Source organism: Hyperolius riggenbachi, chromosome 7 (genome assembly GCF_040937935.1).
Source record: "Hyperolius riggenbachi isolate aHypRig1 chromosome 7, aHypRig1.pri, whole genome shotgun sequence".
Taxonomy (NCBI): domain Eukaryota; kingdom Metazoa; phylum Chordata; class Amphibia; order Anura; family Hyperoliidae; genus Hyperolius; species Hyperolius riggenbachi.
This window is the reverse complement of record NC_090652.1, coordinates 248,081,776-248,101,241: the sequence shown is the minus strand read 5'-3', so window position 1 is coordinate 248,101,241 and position 19,466 is coordinate 248,081,776. Positions and strand designations below refer to the sequence as shown.

Below are 19,466 nucleotides of genomic sequence, written 5' to 3'. Positions count from 1 at the left end.
GAAGTCACTGGTCACTGACTTCAGCAGTTAATAGCAAAGCCCCCGTACGTGGTAAAAACACTAAAATTCCAGGGTATGTTAAGGGGGACAGTGGGAACAAGAACATTTTTTTTTCAAAAATAGTTTTTGAGAAAATTGATGTTCAACTTGGAGGAAAAAAGCAATTACTGCGGTAAAATGACAGATAATGTAGTAACATGTATAGAAATTTATTTATTTTTATTTTGTATATATGTTCATAGTGTGGAAAATATATAAAAAAAAATACATGGGGTCCCCCCTCCCGAGCCTCTTTAACCCCTTGTCCCCATGCAGGCTGGGATAGCCAGAATGCGGAGCCCTGGCCGCATGGGGCTTCACGCCTTGAGCTATCACCACCCGCATGGTCCATGGTATGGGGGGCTCTGGAGGAGGGGGTGGCCAAGCCTTTCCCTCCCCCAGAGGCCTTGTCCAATCTAACCTCCTGATCCCCATTGGTCTGGTATAGCTCAGAGTATAAAGCCCCATGCGGCTGGGGCTCCGCATTCTGGCTATCCCAGCCGCCTGCATGGGGATAAGGGGTTAAAGAGGCTCGGGAGGGGGGACCCTACATCATTTATTTTTTATATTTCCCACACTCTGTCATTTTACCACAATAACTTTGCTACTTTTTTCTTCTAATTTTAACATCGATTTTCTCAAAAATGAAAAGGTCTTTTTTTCCCTTTTGTTCCCACTGTTCTCCTACCCTGCAACATACCCTGAAACGTTGGTGTTTCTAGCAGGTACAGGGGCTTTGCCATTAACCGCTGAAGTTGGCGGGCGTTTGTGCTGCCATTTAAGTCTATGGAGAAGTTCTTAGCTCAGGTCCGCTTTAAGGCTAGTTTCACTAAACCGTGATAACTCATAGCACGGTCGCGCTAGCTTTTTTACGAGCATACTCGCGTGCCATCGCAAATCTCCGTGCACAATCGTGAATTTTTGCACACAATCGCAAAAATTTGCGATTGCGCACGAAAACGCTAGCGGGCCCGTGCTATGAGTTATCACAGTTTAGTGAATCAAGCCCATAGTGTGATGCATTTGTCCTGTGGCACAAGAGCCTGGGGCAGGAAAATTGCATTGCACCATTTACCCTTGCACATTACCCTGCAGCAGAGTGCGCCAACAGGGTAATATTCATAGCTCCGCCCCCAAACAGTGACATGCTCCCTGCTGGAAAGGAAATACATCACTGTTTTCCATTTGATCACCACATGCGTGCCACACTACCACCACAACAATCGAAATAGATTGTTGCAGTTCCATAGACTGCTATGCAAATACCTGCCATGCAGTACTGTTCATACCGTGTGGCAACGCACTGCAGAGTCTGCGTCACCTCTGCATCCTGCTAACCCCTTCTGCTGCATTGCGCTGCACTGCGAGTAGTGTTGCCAGTCTCATAGATTCTAATGGTCACTGCGGCGGAGAAGCAAACCGCGACGCATTGCAACATTGTATGTGTGAAAGGGGCCTACAGAGACCAAGCAACCCGAATATCACTCTCATATAATAGATCTAGTTCTTTTGGTTTACCCTCAGCTCAAAGAGAATGAACACTGGTTGATAAGAGGCCATCTACTGTATGTCAGACTGGATCAATCATCTCATAAAAAGAGAAGATTCACCTAAAGGTACATACACACGTCTGATTTTTCGTTTGGTCGTTTGGACATCAAATCAGGTGTGTGTACAAACGATTGTTAAGCTGATGAGGCTGGTTTTGACGGATCCGCAGCCTTATCAGCCGAACGACCATTTGTACACGCGCTGAATTTGACCGGTAGTTTGGAAAAATCAGACCTTAAACCATGTTTACAGGTGACAGACAACACCTTTGTGTGCAAAGTACACAACATTCTCAGTGGATTAACATATATTCAGGAAGTGCATATAGTACCCACGGTCAGTGGCATACCTAGGGAATTTGATCCCCGGTGTTGATTATTTACAGACTCATCCACACACACATGCAAACACAAAAAAACATTTTTTTTTTTATGAAAGGGTTGGGGTGCTGAGTGTGTCGCTGCAAATTTTGGAGGATTTGGGGGGAAAAGGAGTCGTCAGGATGTATACGGAGCTAATCGTTATGAAACTCCGTACTCTATACACTGCTGCAGAACATGTCAGTGCTATATCAATACACAATAATAATATTGTAGGACATTAGACTATGACACGATTAGATTGTGAGCTGCTCTGAGGACAGTCAGAAAAGGGGGACATATGAAAGAGGGGGATGAATAGGAGGGAGGGTGGAATAAAGAGGTAGAGGCACAAGACAGAGAGTCTGGTGGTAGAGGAGAAATGGCAGGAAGACCTCTCACCAGGACCGCAGACATCACCAGTGCTGTTTGGCAGAGACATGCTGTTAAAAGTAGCCACTAAAATCTGAAAAGAGGAAAGGGTCAGGGGGAAGACAACAGGGTGGGAAGGGGAGCTGGGAAAAGAGACAAGATGACCTGCAATCAAGTGAACATAAATTACCTGGAGCTCGCTTCTCTGCTCACTACAGAAGTCAGCTGTCAGCACCTGCATCACTGGCTTCTGCAACAGGTTGTATTTTTGGAAGAAGGAAACTCGGACACCTATTAACGTTAGAAATTTGCACCCGTACAAAATATTCGGCCCGATAAATAGTGGCCTCCTGCAATGAAAAAATGCAGCTACAAATAGCGGGGCTCTCAATAATGTTTTTGTGGAGAAATTACAGCAGGGCGAGTGGCATTTAAGTTTAGGTGTCCGTGGTGAGGGTTTTAAGGTGGGGCGGAGTTAAGGTTAGGCATGAGGAAGTGTCTTTAGGGTTAGGCAATGGGGGGTGTTCAGTTTAGGCATCAAGGTGGGATTTAGGGCTAGGCATCGGGAGGGTGGTGGTGAAGGGTTAGGCATCGGTAGAGGGAGGGTTCTGTGTAAGAATAGGATTAGGTTAGGTTGTAGTAGTTACATAGTTTGGTTAAAAAAAAAAAAAAAGACATTTGTCTATCAAGTCCAGCCAGAAAAATAAATAAAAATAAAATGATTGAAAAAAAAATAAATATATATATATATATATATATATATATATATATATATATATATATATATATATATATATATATATATATATATATATATATATATATATATATATATATATATATATATATATATATAACATACCATCCTGAACCTGCACATATCCTAGTTGATCCAGGAGAAGGCAAAAAAAACTTACAAGGCCTGTGCCAATTAGCCTTAAAATGGAAAAAAATATTTCCAGACTCCAGTCAGATAAATCCCTGGATCAACTCTTCCGGGAATTACCTAAAAATTATAGCCATGGATGCCCTTCAATGCAAGGAAAGCATCCAAGCCCTCTTTAAATGCAGACAGAGTTTGCCATAGCTACTTTCTGAGGTAAGATGTTCTAGATTTTAACCACTCTGAGGCCAGAAACCCACTAGGAGCGCTTTCTAAGCGCTAGTGATTTGAAAAAGCTCTTGCTAATGCAATGGTATGGGGGATTTTTATAAAATCACATAGCTCAAGTGGGATCACACCCATAGCATTACATTAGCAAGAGCTTTTCAAATCACGAAGTGCTCAGAAAAGCGCTCTTAGTGGGTTTCTGGCCTCACTGTGAAGGACTTCTAAATACCGGTAGATGGAAAAAAATAGTTTTCCTCAACACGCAAATCATGTCCCCTTGTCCGTCTTACAACCCTAAGGACAAAAAGCTCATATGCCAAGTAGTAAGATATCGCTATTATTTACCGATATTCTACTAGTGGAATTGCCAATTTAAAAAGAAGAATACCGGAAAATTTAACAAATTTCTACTTGCCGAAATTGAGTGCTCAAATTTCCTTGTGCCACTTTTTCATGCACGTGATTTTTTTGCTCACTTTAGCAGTCACTAACTAAACAAAACCACGCAACAAACTGAACAGCCTACTAGCTAGTTAGTTAGTTATTTCCAAAAGCAAGGTGCTGTGACAGCTGCTGGGCACAATTTCATCTGCTGACAAATCTAAATATTTGTCAAGGACATAAAACAAGCAATATCTGCCTTGTATAAGCAGGTAAAAGATGACACAAAACACACAAAGTGCTGTGGCTTTTTTGGCACAAGAAGCTGTACTACACTGTAATCTGCTGCTTTAAAGAGGAACTCCAGTGAAAATAATGTAATAAAAGTGCTTCATTTTTACAATAATTATGTATAAATGATTTAGTCAGTGTTTGCACATTGTAAAATCTTTTAAATCCCTGATTTACATTCTGACATTTATTACATGGTGACATTTTTACTGTTGGCAAGTGATGCAGCTGCTGCATGCTTTTTTGGCAGTTGGAAACAGCTGTAAACATCTATTTCCCACAATGCAGCAAGGTTCACAGACAGGAAACTGCCAAGAGTATGTACTTTTCTTGTTTCTTGTGGGAGGGGTTTCACCACAATATCAGCCATACATACCCTGATGGTCTGTGAAAAGGAATAGATTTGTCATGTAAAAGGGGGTATCAGCTACTGATTGGGATAAAGTTCAATTCTTAGTCGGAGTTTCTCTTTAAAGTGTACCCAAAACTTTTACAAACACAAAGATACAGGCCCGTTGTATTTGTTCCTGCAGTACATACAGCAGGGTGCCAATTATGCATATACCACCCTCCCCTCTCCATAGAGCAGCATGTCTTTACAGTGATCATGCTGTAACAGTCAACTAAATACCAGTACTGTATATGGGCAATGGCCGACCTCTTAGGCCAGAAACCCACTAGGAGCAATTTTCTGAGCGCTTTGCGATTTGAAAACTCTTGCTAATGTAGTGCTATGGGTGTGATCCCACTAGAGCAGTGGTGTCAAACTCAAATTGGGCTGAAATTGTACACTGGGACCTAGTTCCGGGTCAACCTCAATGTCTACTGGCCAACTTGCTCCCTTATAAAGGTCCTAGGTGTGTTATGGTCCACGCCAACTCTTATACAGTTCCCTGGTGTCTAGTGGTCCTCCTTCCCCTATACAGTTCCCTGGTTTCTAGAGTCCCCCACCCTCCCCTATACAGTTCCCTAGTGTTTAGGGCTTTCCCCATATTGCTTCTAGGGCTTCATCTCCAATATAGCTTCCCTGGTGTAGGCCAAACATAATGCAAAGTGGGGAAACCACCTAAGGGCCACTTAATGGCTCTGAGGGTCTGATTTGGCTCGTGGGCCGCAGTTAGAGGGATGTCATTTTATAAAAATCCCCCATAGCATTGCATTAGCAAAAGCTTTTTCAAATCACTAGCGATTAGAAATCGCTCCTAGTGGGTTTCTGGCCTTAGGCTGTGTGTAGTCCTTGCAATGTTTAAAGCAGGTTTACAATGCTCCCCCCAAGGGTCTCCCCTCCACAATAAACTTTTTCTGGAAATGTGTGCGCCAAGTGCACTACTGCGCCAGGCCAGCACCATTGGTGGCTGGAAAATGTAATGGACGCCCCAGGTTCAGAATTATTTTGTTGAAACATTGCAGGCATCTTCCCAGTGTATTCCACATTGCTCCCACTCTCCTGGAGTCCATACAGAGGCGCTGGACAGAGGCCACCAGGGCAGGACAGAGGCCACCAGCGCAGGACAGAGGCCACCAGCGCAGGACAGAGGCCACTAGCGCAGGACAGAGGCCACCAGCGCAGGACAGAGGCCACCAGCGCAGGACAGTGGCCACCAGGGCAGGACAGAGGCCACCAGCGCAGGAGAGACGCTACCAGGGAAGGACAGAGGCCACCAGGGAAGGACAGAGGCCACCATGGGCCACCAGGGCAGGACAGAGAGCACCAGGGTGGGAAAGAGGCCACCAGGGCGGGACAGAGGCCACCAGGGCGGGACAGAGTTAGGTTTGTCTTTGTGTGAATATACTTTCATTCACCATATTTTAACATTAATACAGAGTTTATGGTATCTATATAGTGTGTGGTACAGTACTGTATTAGCTAGGCCTATTTTTACAGCGAGTCTCAAGCAACCAGAAAGCACACTTATCCAGCATCAGCCAATCCCAGTCAGTGCCGGATAACTGAAGCTCTACTGTATTAAAGTCACAAGCAAAATTACCTTTCCATTGCCTTGGCCACAATGGCTTATTATTATTATTACTACACATGGTTTTCACTATATCCTGAAACTGGTCCTTACTAAATGAGTGTCCTCTCTCCTCCTATCCAGCTCCAGTTTCTGACTTTTCCCTGCAAAACAGCAGGCAGGAGGAAAGCACTGCAAGCTTTAATCCCAAGTGTTATTTCTAGGTGTTCTTCTAACTGTCATCTAAATGATGTTGGTGGTGACAGATATTAACAGGGTCTCTGCAGATTTACTTGTGATAAAGGTGTATATAGAAATAAAACGATTGTACATCATTATTTTATATACCTGCCGGCAGGTGATGTCATTTGAAGAAGATGCTGCTTGCTTTTTTGACAGTTGTAAACATCTGTTATTTCCCACAATGCAACAAGGCTCCCACATTGTGATGTCAGGTCCTCAGAGCTGTGCGGCGCTGACATCACTCTGTAGGAGGGGTTTCACCACAAAATCAGCCAGAGCCCCCTGATGATCCATTTGAGAAAAGGAATAGATTTCTCATGGGAAAGGGGGTATCAGCTACTGATTGGAATGAAGTTCAATTCTTGGTTACGGTTTTTCTTTAATGTCTATAAAGCATCGCTCATATTCTAAACCTGTTAAAATAAGGACCACGCAGTAGAGATGGGAAGTTCGGATCTTTTCAATGATCCGGATGATTCGAATCGGATCATTGAAAAGATCCGGATTTTTGATCCGAATCTCGGATCATTTTACAAGGAAAGCATTCGGGGGTTGAAATGACTAGCAGGGCAGGAGAAGGAGAGGGGGGTGGACACACAGAGGAGGGGAGAAGATGGACAGAGGGCAGGGAGTGGACAGAGAAGGGAGGAGGGATGAGCGGAGAGCAGAAATGTTTGTTAGCACACAATACCCACATGCTGCAATCATATACTTTACATATATTTCACCTATATGTTCATCTGTATACCTTGAATGGAAACGTTACACAGTGAAAAAAAGCATTCCCCAAAGATAAGTGCAGCTGTGCCGAGTGCAGGAGGATTATATTACGCTGCAATCACAGTGCCTGTAAAGTTACTGAGCTGTGCTGAGCTGAGCCAAAAGTTTTCAATGTGTTTACTGTGCACAACTAGGAACAGACAGCCTATAATGAGCAGCACATTTCAGCCAGTATGTGTGCTCTACACATATCTGGCAGTGGCACCCATGTCCCCTCTACCTGTCCCTGCAAGGCTGGCTCCCCTGAGTCCCCTCCAACAGAGCGATCCATCTCTGCTCTGCTTCCAGAACCCCGCTGCCCGCTGAGAGGGGGCGTGTCGCTCCTGGCCCCGCCCCTTTTGCGATCCGAATCACTCATTTTGATGATTCGGATGATTCGACTCACAAAATAGATTCGGATCAAAGATCCGAATCGTTCATGATCCGGACAACACTACCACGCAGTTTGTAGTCATGGAATAATTTCCCATGATTCCTTTCCCCTCAGGTGCTGCAGGGAGCCTCCTGCTTTTTCTCCTCTTATCGCCTGTACTGGAGAATATATGCAGTACAGCCTATCAATGGACCGAAGCATCACTTCACCAGAAACAATTGTTTAAAAAAACAAAAGGCAAACTAAAGAGCAGTACTCTGGCTGGGAGGGAGAGAGAAAGAAAGAAATAGTTCACTACAACAGAAGCATGTCACTTCAGCGCCGAGATGGCGTCATGTACCACCTGACATCGGCGCAGTTATAACTGCAATGCTATAGTCGGTACCTTTGTAACTGGACCACGAATAACGTGCCTCCCCCCCCCCATCCGAGTTGCTAATCGTATTTTACACCCCCACCAGCAGCGTGAGAACAGTCATTCATTTTGCCCTTCGTCCAACTGAACAGCAGCATACTAACACAAACACCACTACAACAGACATCATCTAAACTCTGCTGGGATCATGCAGTTGTGATTTTATTGCAACACTGGTAACATTTCTGTTATAACAATTGAATTATCTTTCAGTTATCTCTAATATACTGAATTTTCCTCCTGTAGTAGGTATGGGTGAAAAAGGTAAAATACATTCTGGAAAACACATCCTGGTGTCCTGCTTTAAAGAAATATTCCACAATTGCTGAGAAACACAAAATGCTTTAAGTTTTTACAAATATATTATAAGGACATCAGCAAACATTATTTCCCATTGATTCATTTTTTTTTCCTTTTTAAAATGTGCATAATTAATCACAGCCATTCTACAGTCTTTAGCCTGGTACACATTTTCAATTAAGATTGGCCAATCACTGACCAATTTTACCCCATCTATGTAGTAATTTAAATCCCTGAATAATCTAGGCCCTGGATACATGAAAGATATGTTGCAGCTACGTAGCAATCCCCGCATTCTCAGATCCACAGGTTCTAATAATCTAGTCATACCCAGAGTCCACTTGGAATCTTTTGGTCCCAGAGCCTTCTGTCATGCTGCCCCTACGTTTTGGAACTCCTTACCTCAACAGATCAGGACAGCTCCATCCCTGGACGTGTTTAAATCCAGACTGAAAACCCACCTGTTCAGTTTGGCATTTGCAGAAATATAACTTTTGTTGTGTGAATACTTCATCCTACTAATTACTGAATCTGAGAGAAGCCTAAGTGCTTTGAGTCCTATGGGAGAAAAGCGCTATAGAAATGTTATTGTATTGTATTATTGTATTAGTATGAGCATTTACCCTCACAATCTACTCACGGAATTCAATATCTGCTGACCCTCATACTACACAGAGGTGGTAACATTGTTCAGTGATTGGCCAGTCTTAATTGAAAGTGTGTACCAGGCTTTACTAAAAGCCTGGTAAAAATATCCAATTTTGATAATTTTCTAATTTTACCGCTTTCATGTAGTATAAAAGCTTGCCTATATATTCTGTTCATAGTATTCAAAATCTGATGACTTTCATACTGCATGGAGGTAGTAAAATTGGCCAATCATTGGGCAATTAAAATTGTAAGGTGCACCAGGCTTTAAAGGGGAACTGAAGTAAGAGGTATAAGGAGGCTGCCATATTTATTTCCTTTTAATCAATACCAGTTGCCTGGCAGCCCTGCTGGTCTATTTCTCTCCAGTAGTATCTGAATAACACCAGAAACAAGCATGCAGCTAGTCTTGTCAGATCTGACTTTAAAGTCTGAAACACCTGATCTGCTGCATGCTTGTTCAGGGGCTATGGCTAATAGTATTAGAGGCAGAGGATCAGCAGGGCTGCCAAGCAACTGGTATTGCTTAAAAGGAAATAGACATGGCAGCCTCCATATACCTCTCTCTTCAGTTCCCCTTTAAAGCCTGGTGCACACTTTCAATTATGGATTGGCCAACCAATGACCAATTTGACCATCTCCATGTATTACCAACACAACCTGCTCATAGTATTCAATAGCTGTTGAAGCTGCTTTTCTCCTAGCAGACTCAGAGCTGCAGCCACTAGGGCATGCTCAGTAGGCAGCAGCAGTGTTAGGACTGATTGACACTACTCTTGCTAAAGCAATGCTATGGGGGATTTTTACAAAATCACATCACTCCAGTGTGAACACACACATAGGATAACATTAGCAAGAGCTTTTAAACTCACAAAGCGCTTAGAAAAGCTCTTGTAGTGTGAACGAGCCCTTAGTGGGTCTTGCCCAAGGAATCCTTACTGAATAGGTGCTGGCTTACAGAACAGAAAAAGCTGAGATTCAAATACTTATCTCCTGTGTCGGAGGCAGAGCTCTTAACCGGTACACTATCCAGCCACTCCAACTACTTCTACTATATGGAGGTGGTAAAACTAGCCAGTGATTGGCCAATTAACTACATGGAAGTGGTAAAACTGGTCAGTAACTGGCCAATCATAATTGAAACCATGTACCAGGCTTTTGCCTAAGGCCTCGTTTACACTATACACGGAAAAACTGATGCGTTTTAACTTTCCATAGCAGTGCATTGTGAAAAAAGCTTTCAGTTAAAATGTGTATACCGTAGTGTGAACTGAGCCATAGAAAAACATGGACATTACTTTGAAAATCAGTTCCCCATTCAGTTATAATTGACAGCAACTGTTATAGTGTAAAAGGACCCTTCGGCTAGGTTCACAGTGGGACGTCGTGTTGCAATGCAATGTTACAAAGCAAAAATACAACAAAAATGTTGCAACGCACCTTAACGCTACATTATCGTCGCATACATTAGATAGAGTGGAGCATACAAGAAAAGTATGCTTCCCTGTACCAGGTAACGTCTGCATTTAGAAGTAACACACTGCAGCTGTGCATTAAACCATAATGCAACCTTTACAACGCACTGTGAATGTCGCATAGGTTTCACATTGCAGTGCGGTAACCCGCGTTATAACACTTTATTAATGCAGGACAATAACCTCCCACTGTGAAAGCAACCTTACAGAAACTGCCAGATGGTAATGCTGTCTGCCAGTGGATTAGTTCAGGTATGACTCCCACCCTGTGCAGCTTATTAAAAATGGCATTGTGGAAGTTTGTGGACCATTTAACAGCAGCAGCACTCAAAACAAAGTACTCAGTGTACTGCAGTGAACAACTACCTGTTTTGGAAATTCTTAGTTGGTCGCAAAGTGAAACAAAAAAGCCAATTTTACTTGACATCACAACTACAAAAAGACTTGGCAAGCATCAGCTTAAATTACTGGCATTTTTATAATGAAAATAGGATTTCCTTTTAACAGAACTGCTTACCATGGGCATCCAGAAGCACTACTGACCACCTAGAACCTTACACATGTCGTGCAATTACTGTCTTGGCAGTACTATTTGGTTGCCTGCCTGACTGTCCACACAACATGAACTGTTACTAGTTGAGGACAGGCGTAGTGAACAGTGAGTGGCTAAAGATGTTTTAGCGCCAATGACCCTTTAATGTTGGAAACGTAGACAGGGCAGAGCAGGACTGGAGAATGGAAAGACCATTCTTGTAAAGGATGAGGGCATGTAGTGCTAGGGTGATGGTTTGGAATGGCAGGTGCCTGGATAGGCAGGCATAAGTTGTGAGAGTGGCAGGAAACATTCTAGAGACAGAGGTTGCTATTGCTGTCACTAGAGTGTGTGGTCCAGGAAGGCTCAGAGGAAAAGGATGCTGCTGCCTTGGCAACTAGACATGATGGCTGGCATACAGATGGGCAGTATAGAAACCCATTCTTTCCATCCTGCTTGCCATCTCTCTGCACTGTAACAGGCTTCTGCCATTGTGGGCAGGGGGGGATTGGTGGAAAAAAAATAGATGCCCGTTATCATGGCAGTCGCAGCCCAGATGTCACACACGCACCCCTCATGGTTTATGCCGGTAGTCATGTGGGGCGCCAATGCTGAAATACAGTAAGGACACTCAAGGGATAGTGTGACAGGTAAAATACAGGCACCAGGGGGCACATAATGCATTTTGAGGGACAATGGCCGGGGTTTCCATAGGGTCTATCATTTGTGATTATCGCACCTGAGCAACCACAACATACATTTGACCAATTACCACACAAAATTTTCATCCGATTCGATAATAATGAACAAACCGGTTGCTCAATCAGCTGTCAAGTCAACAGATGTATGGCCACTTGAATTCCCCAAGGCTCATCCTACCCCCCGAACACACACACACACACACACACACACACACACACACACACACACACACACACACACACACACACACACACACACACACACACACACACACACACACACACACACACACACACACACACACACACACACACACACACACACACACACACTTATGCCCTCCCCCTTCACCACCATCTCTAGTAATCCCTCAAATATGCCCCTCCTCCATCTGATTCCTCCCCCCCCCCCTTTACCAGACCACCATCTCCCTCAGTCAGGCTCTCCCTAGCCCCCCCCCCCCCCCCCAACAACAAAAAAACAAAACAAAAAAAACAACAACCAGGTATTGAAATGGCAGGCCAGGCAGGAAATAAAAAAAACAAAAACTTACAGTATCGGTGACCCAGTATAAGTAGCCAGTTATAGGTGCCCACAGTATAGATAGGCAGCTATAGGTGTCCCCAGTATAGATATCCTGTTATAGGTGTCCCCAGTATAGATAGCAAGTTATAGGTGTCCCTAGTATAGGTTAGCTAGCTATAGGTGCCCAAAGCATAGATAGCCGGATATAGGTGCACCCAGTATATGTTAGCTAGCTATAGGTGCTCCCCCTGTATAGATAGCCTGGAGGGGGGAGCAGCGGGCACACAGCGGTGGGGAGGGGAACCGAATTCCCCCCTCTTTCAGCAGCGGGTGAGAAACTCACCTCTTCCTGGTTCCAGGCAGCAACGGAGCTCTGCATGCCAATGTGTTGTATGTCTCCAACGCTGCTGACGGGAAGCAAAGTCGGTGGCGTTAGCGACATAGAAGATGGAGGAACGCAAAGCTCCATCACTGCCTTGAACACGGAAGAGGTGAGTTCCCCGCCCACTGTACTCATCTGCTGCCATCATTTTCTGGAGGGGGAAGCGCAGAAGGGGGGCCCGAGGTGAGGGAGGGGGGAGTTGGGTCCCCTCCCTGCCGCTGTGTGCCCACTGCCCCCTCTTCTGCACTGCGCCCCCCTTCTGCTGCTAAAAACAGCCATGGGTGGGACCCTACCAGGCTCGGGCCCCTTGAACCTCCATCCCTTGCAGGGGCTATTGCTATGCCCCTGGGGGTAACATAACATGGGGGACAAAGTAGAGAGTGACAGAGGAGAGAGAAGGCCGAGCAGGTGGTGAAACCAGGCACCCCATAGCAGCAATGATATGCTGCGCGGTGCACGAAAGGGTAATTTGGGCCTACGGCGATCAACAGATCCTGAATTACACCTCCCTGCGAATTGCAATGATTTAGAGAGGGAATAGTATTTAACGGCACCAGGGAGTTTAGTGGTAGCAGAGAGAGCCACTATTTGTCTCTCCCTGCGCCCAACTCACCGATGGCATTCTAATACGTACACAGAGAAGGGGAGAGGCAGTGAAGACTGGAGAGGGGGAGAAAAGCTGAAAGCGAGGGAAGAAAATATTTTCCTAGCCAGGTTTGCCCTTTTATTTAGCTTTCCTGTATGACAAGAGTTACAAAGTAACCAGAAAGCTCATGGTGAACCAGAACTCCTAAGAGTGTGTAAGTGGCTACAATGGACCAAAAAGCCCCCTTACTAAAATGCTATGGAAAACCAAAGTTTGCTTTCTTAAAACAGAAAGTATTTGCACTAATTCAGGTTGGAGTGAGCTCCGAGATGTCTCCCAGTGCATCACTGTTGAAATATGCAAATCACCCATTGTCGTCCCTGTAAACTAGCCACACCTCCAGAACCGCTGGAATGCAATGATGTGTCAGCTTGGTAATATTACAGAGCCACAGATAGGTCTGTATGCATGTATGTTGGATTAGTGTGGCTTTGTCACATCATTGCATTCCAGCGGTTCTAGAGGTGTGGCTAGCTTACAGGGACAATGGGCGATTTGGATATTTTAGCAGTAATGCACTGGGAGACATCTTGGAGCTCACACCAACCTGAATTATTGCAAATACTGTATGACAAGAAGACACAGACACCCAGCACTAGGGGAAGGGGGGAAACAAAGGTGAATGAGGGAGGGCTGGTGCACACCAAGAGTGCTTCTGAGAACTTTTCAAATCGCCAGCTATTTTAAGAGCAGTTCCACACTACAATTCGTTAGCGATTTGAAAAGTGCTTGGCTAATGTCACCAAATGAGGATGTTCCCACAGCAGCGTTTCAGCGCTGTGATTTAAAAAAAAATTGCTGCATGTAGCATTTGTAGAGAGATTCAGCTTGAATGAATGAGAAAAAACGCTAATTTAAAAATTGCTCTGAAAATCAAAAAAAAAAAAAAAAAAAAAAATCGCTAGCGACTGCTATTGCAATTTTGGTGTGCAATAGCCTGGAGAGAATAGGAGTGTAGAGAAACTGAGAATAGCCAGAGATGGAGCAGAGAGTTTATCTGTATTGCAGTCTCACATCATAGAGACTACTTGCCAATAAATGACTCCTGTCCCTGCCAATCTCTCACGCAAGGCTGCAAGCAGCCTCCTGGAGTCTAGGGTCTGTGGAAAACTTTTCAACCTGTTTAATACCTTATCTGCACATGCAATCATTATAACAATGGTAAGAGACCAGACAATTTTTTTTCCCATTGACCCTCCAGACAAGCTCTGCATCATGCTGTGTGTATTTACCAGCTTGCCCACCCTCTGATTGCTCTGTAATTATGCAGCTTGTATTTCCTTCAGCCAGCCAGCCTAGTGATCTGCATTGCCTTATACAAAAACAATCCTGAATACACCAGGCACTGGACCATCCCTGAATGAGAGGCGGCCTGGGGGGACATCTCCCCCCTTTCCAGTCAGTGCCTGCTTGTGGGTCATCTCCATATGACAAGCCCCGGCCTGAGCACTATGGTCACGGTAATGCCCGGTACGCCATGTTGGCAGGGGCACCCTGACCCATTCACCCCTGTCCTGTCACCGCACAGCAACCTCTGTGTTTACAAACTTACCCCCTAGAAGGGCTGAACCTCGCTCAAGGCCAAATCCCACCAGCTCCTGTTAGGTTATCGCGATATCTCGCTTGACAGCTGGGAGGGGGGAGTCTTTTGGCTGCCCGCTGCTCCCACTGTGGGTGAGTGCTGGCAAAGAGGTGACGTCATCGGAACGACTAAGGATTTGCCCGGAGTGTCAATGGCGGCTTCAGCACTCCTGAAGTGTGGGGTCAGAGTGGAAGGTTGCCACGCCTTCTTGTGTGCACTGTGTGTGTGTGCAGCCGTCTGGTGGTGGTGGAGCAGCGTAGAAATACGGAGAGCTGGGAGGTGAGGTGTCTGTGTCCAGTGGGACGGTCTGCCCATGGCAGCATCAGGTCACTTCCCAGCAGGCAAGGACTGGCCAGGGGAGAAGGGGGGAGATTTCCGCCCAGGCTGCCTCTCATTTAGTGATTTAGGGACAGACCAGTGCCTGGTGTATCGTGAATTGTTTTTGTATAAGGCAATGCTAATCACTAGGTTGGCTAAAACAGCATGATGCAGAGCTTGCCTGGAGGGTCCATGGGAAAAATCTGTCTGGTCTCTCCCTATTGTTATAATGACTGCATGTACAGATAAGGTATTAAAGAGAGTCTGAAGCGAGAATAAATCTCGCTTCAGACCTCATAGATAGCAGGGGCACGTGTGCCCCTGCTAAAACGCCGCTATCCCGCAGCTTAACGGGGGTCCCTGATCCCCCAAATCCCCTCCGTGCAGCTGGGGAGCGCTTCTGCATTGAGGCAGGGCTAACCGCCGCAGCCCTGCCTCATGCGCGTCTATCAGACGCGTACCTCCACCTCTCCCCCTCCCCTCTCAGTCTTCCTTCACTGAGAGGGGCGGGGGAGAGGCGGCGATGCGCGTCTGATAGACGCGCTGTTAGGCAGGGCTGCAGCCGTTAGCCCTGCCTCCAGGAAGAGCAAAATCTACGACCAAGTTGGTCGTTGATTTTGCAGGGGGGTTTGGGGGTGAAGGGACCCCCGTTTAGCCGCGGGATAGCGGCGTTTTAGCAGGGGCACGCATGCTCCTGCTAACTATGAGCTCTGAAGCGAGATTTATTCTCGCTTCAGAGTCTCTTTAAACACGGTGAAAAGTTGTCCACAGTCTCTAGACTCCAGGAGGGCTGCTTGCAGCCTTGTGTGAGAGATTGGCAGGACAGGAGTTATATTACTGACAAGTGAGACTGCAATACAGATAAGCTCTCTGCTCCATCTCCGGTTATTCTCAAGTTCTCTACACTCCTTTCTCCAGGCTAGTACACACAGCACAATTGCAATAACAATCTCTACCAATTTGCGATTTTCAGAGCGATTTTTGAATGAATGCGAAACGTTTTTGCAAACTTTTGTTTTCCATAGCAGTAAGGGCTGGTTCACATGGGTATCTGCCCCGCATTTATCGCCGGCATTTAGGACTCTGTGTTTAACGCTCACATTCAAGTGAATGGGAGCGTTTGTACCAGGCTTTTACTGGCGTTTGCGCAAACGCAGCTTTCAGATTCTGATTTTCCCTGACGTTTGAGGCCACCCTGGACGCTTCATGTAGCGTCCTGGGACGCTTAACCACCCGCGGCTAATGTCCCCCTGTGGGGAGGAAAATGCCGACCGCAACTGAAAGCCGACGAAAAGTCCGAACGCAATGCCGCTGAAAGCCGGGCAGCCGCCCGTGTGAACCAGCCCTAAGTTAGCAGTTAGTAAGAGGGCTTTTTAGTCCATTGTAGCCCTTTACACACTCCTAGGAGTTCTGGTTCACCATGAGCTTGCTGGGTACTCTGTAACTCTTGTCATACAGGAAAGCTAAATAAATGTGCAATCCTGGTGAGGCAAATATCTTCTTCCCTCTTTTTCAGCTTTTCTCCCCCTCTCTGGCCTTACTGCATCTCCCCTTCTCTGCGTACGTATTTGAACGTCGTTGGAGAGCTGGGCGCGGGGAGAGACGAATAACTCCCCAGTGGTGTTAAACACTATTCCCTCTCTGAGTCGTCGCAATTCAGAGGGAGGTCTAATTCAGGATCCGGTGATCGCTGTAGCCCCGAATTACCCTTATGCGCACCGCGCAGCATATCATTGCTGCTATGGGTGCCTGGTTTCACTACCTGCTTGGCCTACTCTCTACTCTGTCACTCTCTACTTTATCCCCCATGTTACCCTCAGGGAAGTAGCAATAGCCCCTTGCAAGGGATGCAGGCGCAGGGGGGCCCGAGCCTGGTAGGGTGCCTGCCCAGGGCCATTTTTGCAGCAGGAGGGGGCGCAGTGCAGAAGAGGGGGTAGTGGGCACACAGCAGTGGGGAGGGAGCGCAACTCCCCCCTTCCTCACCTCGGGCCCCCCCCTGCAGAAAATGATGGCAGCGGACTGGGACAGTGGGCGGGGAACTCACCTCTTTCACGTTCCAGGTGGTGACGGAGCTCTGCATGCCTCTGTCTTCTATGTCTCCAACGACGCTGACTTCACTTCCTGTCAGCGGTGTTGGAGACATACAAGACAGTGGCATGCAGAGCTCCGTTGCTGCCTGGAACCAGGAAGACGTGAGTTCCTCACCCGCTGCGCTAATTTCTGGAGGGGGAGGTCCCCCTCCCCACCGATGTGTGCCCGCTCACCTTTTCCGAGTTCCAGGCAGTGACGGAGCTCTGGGTGCCTCTATCTTCTATATCTCCAACGCCGCTGACTTTGCTTCCTGTCAGCGGCGTTGGAGACATACAAGACAGTGGCACGCAGAACTCCATTGCTGCCTGGAAAAAGGATGGGGTGAGTTCCTTGCCCGCTGCCACTGCGCTAATTTCTGGAGGGGAGAGCAGGGAGTTCCCCCTTCCCATCGCTGTTTATCCGCTGCTCCCCCTCCAGGCTACCTATACTGGGGGCACCTATAGACCTGGCTACTTATACTGGGGGCACCTATAACTGGCTACCTATACTGGGGTCACCCATAACTGGCTACGTATACTTTGGGCACCTATAGCTAGCTAACAAATACTGGGGACACCTATAACTGGATATCTATACTGGGGCACCTATAACAGGCTATCTATACTGGGGACACCGATAACGGGCTACCTATACTGGGGGCACCGATAACGGGCTACCTATACTGGGGGCACCGATAACGGGCTACCTATACTGGGGGCACCGATAACGGGCTACCTATACTGGGGACACCTATAACTGGCTACCTACACTGGGGCAAAAAAGGTTTGTGAACACCGCTACAACCCACCGGTCCCTGCGGCAGTGCACGACCAGGTCAGCAAGGCCCACGAAAGATACAGGAAAGGAAGGCTCGCACCTGTCCAGGATTCCAAGTCTTTATTTAGGACATATCCAATATTACAAACATAGTATGTTTTGTAATATTGGATATGTCCTAAATAAAGACTTGGAATCCTGGACAGGTGCGGACCTTCCTTTCCTATATCTATACTGGGGGCACCTATAACTGGCTACCTACTGTATACTGACTGTAAACTGGGGGCACCTTTAACTGGCTGTCTATATTAGGAGCTAGGCCTGAAAGATAAATCGAATTTAAACCGAAATCGCGATCACCAAGATCACAATTTCGGAATCGTCAAAGCGGCAATTATCGCGATCACGTCATTTCCACATGGGGAAGTTTGAAGAAGTGGCTTCAAACTTCCCCAAAGTCCCATCCCGTACGGCCCGCAGCCTTTGACATACCTACCACATGAGTCCAACACTGTCGCCGTCTGCTGGCTCTTGTGCTTGGCAAAACTCCAGGTTCCTGTATGTCACATGACATACAGGAAGTATTCCGTGCATTAGAGCCTGCAGGAGGCGAAGTAGATAGATGGGCATCGCTGGACTCGTGCTGGAAGCTATGCCCAGAACTGATGCAGCTTGGGGGACAGAGGAGGCACAGAGGGGGCACAAAGAGAGATACAAAGGGGGCACACAGAGAGACACAGAGCAGGAACAGAGACACAAAGAAGGCAAGAGAGAGACCCAGAGGAGGCATAAAGAGGCAAAGGGGGCACAAAATAAGACGGGGACAGAGGGGAAACAAACAGACACAGAAGGGGAACAAAGCTTGATTTGAAGGAAATCGTGAATCGAAATTTCAGACAGAAACCTCTCAATTCAATTTTTTCCTAAAATCGTTCAGGCCTACTGGGAGCACCTTTAACTGGCTACCTATACTGGGGCACCTATAACTTTCCACCTGTACTGTAAGTTATTCATTTTTTAAAAATATCCTGCTTGGCCTGCCTTTTCTATCTCTGTTTTTTGTTTGTGTTTTTTTTTTTTTTTTTTTGATTTGTGTTTTTTTTTTTGGGGGGGGGGGGGGGTGAGGGGGCGGGAATGCGGGCTGAGTGCCCAACCAGGGCGCACGCAGTTATTAGTAACCCTAACCTAAAGCTGGCAATACATGCATCAGTTGACAGATTCCTTCACTATCATCGAATCATAATGGCTTTTACACCTGTCAGTATTGAGTATGTGTAGCCTATAGGGTCCTCCATGTGGTAACATGACAAATGTAGCAGACAGCCAATAGTGAGAGCCACACAGCCCTGCTCCTCACCCTATTTAGTCCGATACTCTGGAGGACACATATTAAAAAAGCTCTTCTGTATCCCTTTAGATTTGAATATCTGTATACTGGTATACAGGAGAGCTCCCTCTGGTGGCCGCAGCACATCTAAAGGGGTGTCGGGGATGCACTGCACAGAAAAACCCGACTCATGCACACAGACTCACAGCTTCCTGCCTCACCTGGTAAGTGGCACTTACTGAGTCAGGCTTAGTGAATTGAAGCAAGTGTGTTCTGTAAATTACCAAACTTTTACGGCATTTAGGAAATCTT

The 19,466-nt window shown here is 46.3% G+C and overlaps 1 protein-coding gene across 3 annotated transcripts in view; it reads right to left on the bottom strand.

The window, feature by feature from the left end:
* Nucleotides 1-14,793, bottom strand: part of ATF2 (activating transcription factor 2) — a 158,012-nt gene extending 143,219 nt beyond the window's left edge. For all 3 annotated transcript variants that reach the window (XR_011023019.1, XM_068247016.1, XM_068247018.1), the window contains exon 1: nucleotides 14,633-14,793. The gene's annotated coding sequence lies outside the window, so the exon portion shown is untranslated. The remainder of the gene's footprint in view (nucleotides 1-14,632) is intronic.
* Between the last annotated feature and the right edge of the window lie 4,673 nt (nucleotides 14,794-19,466).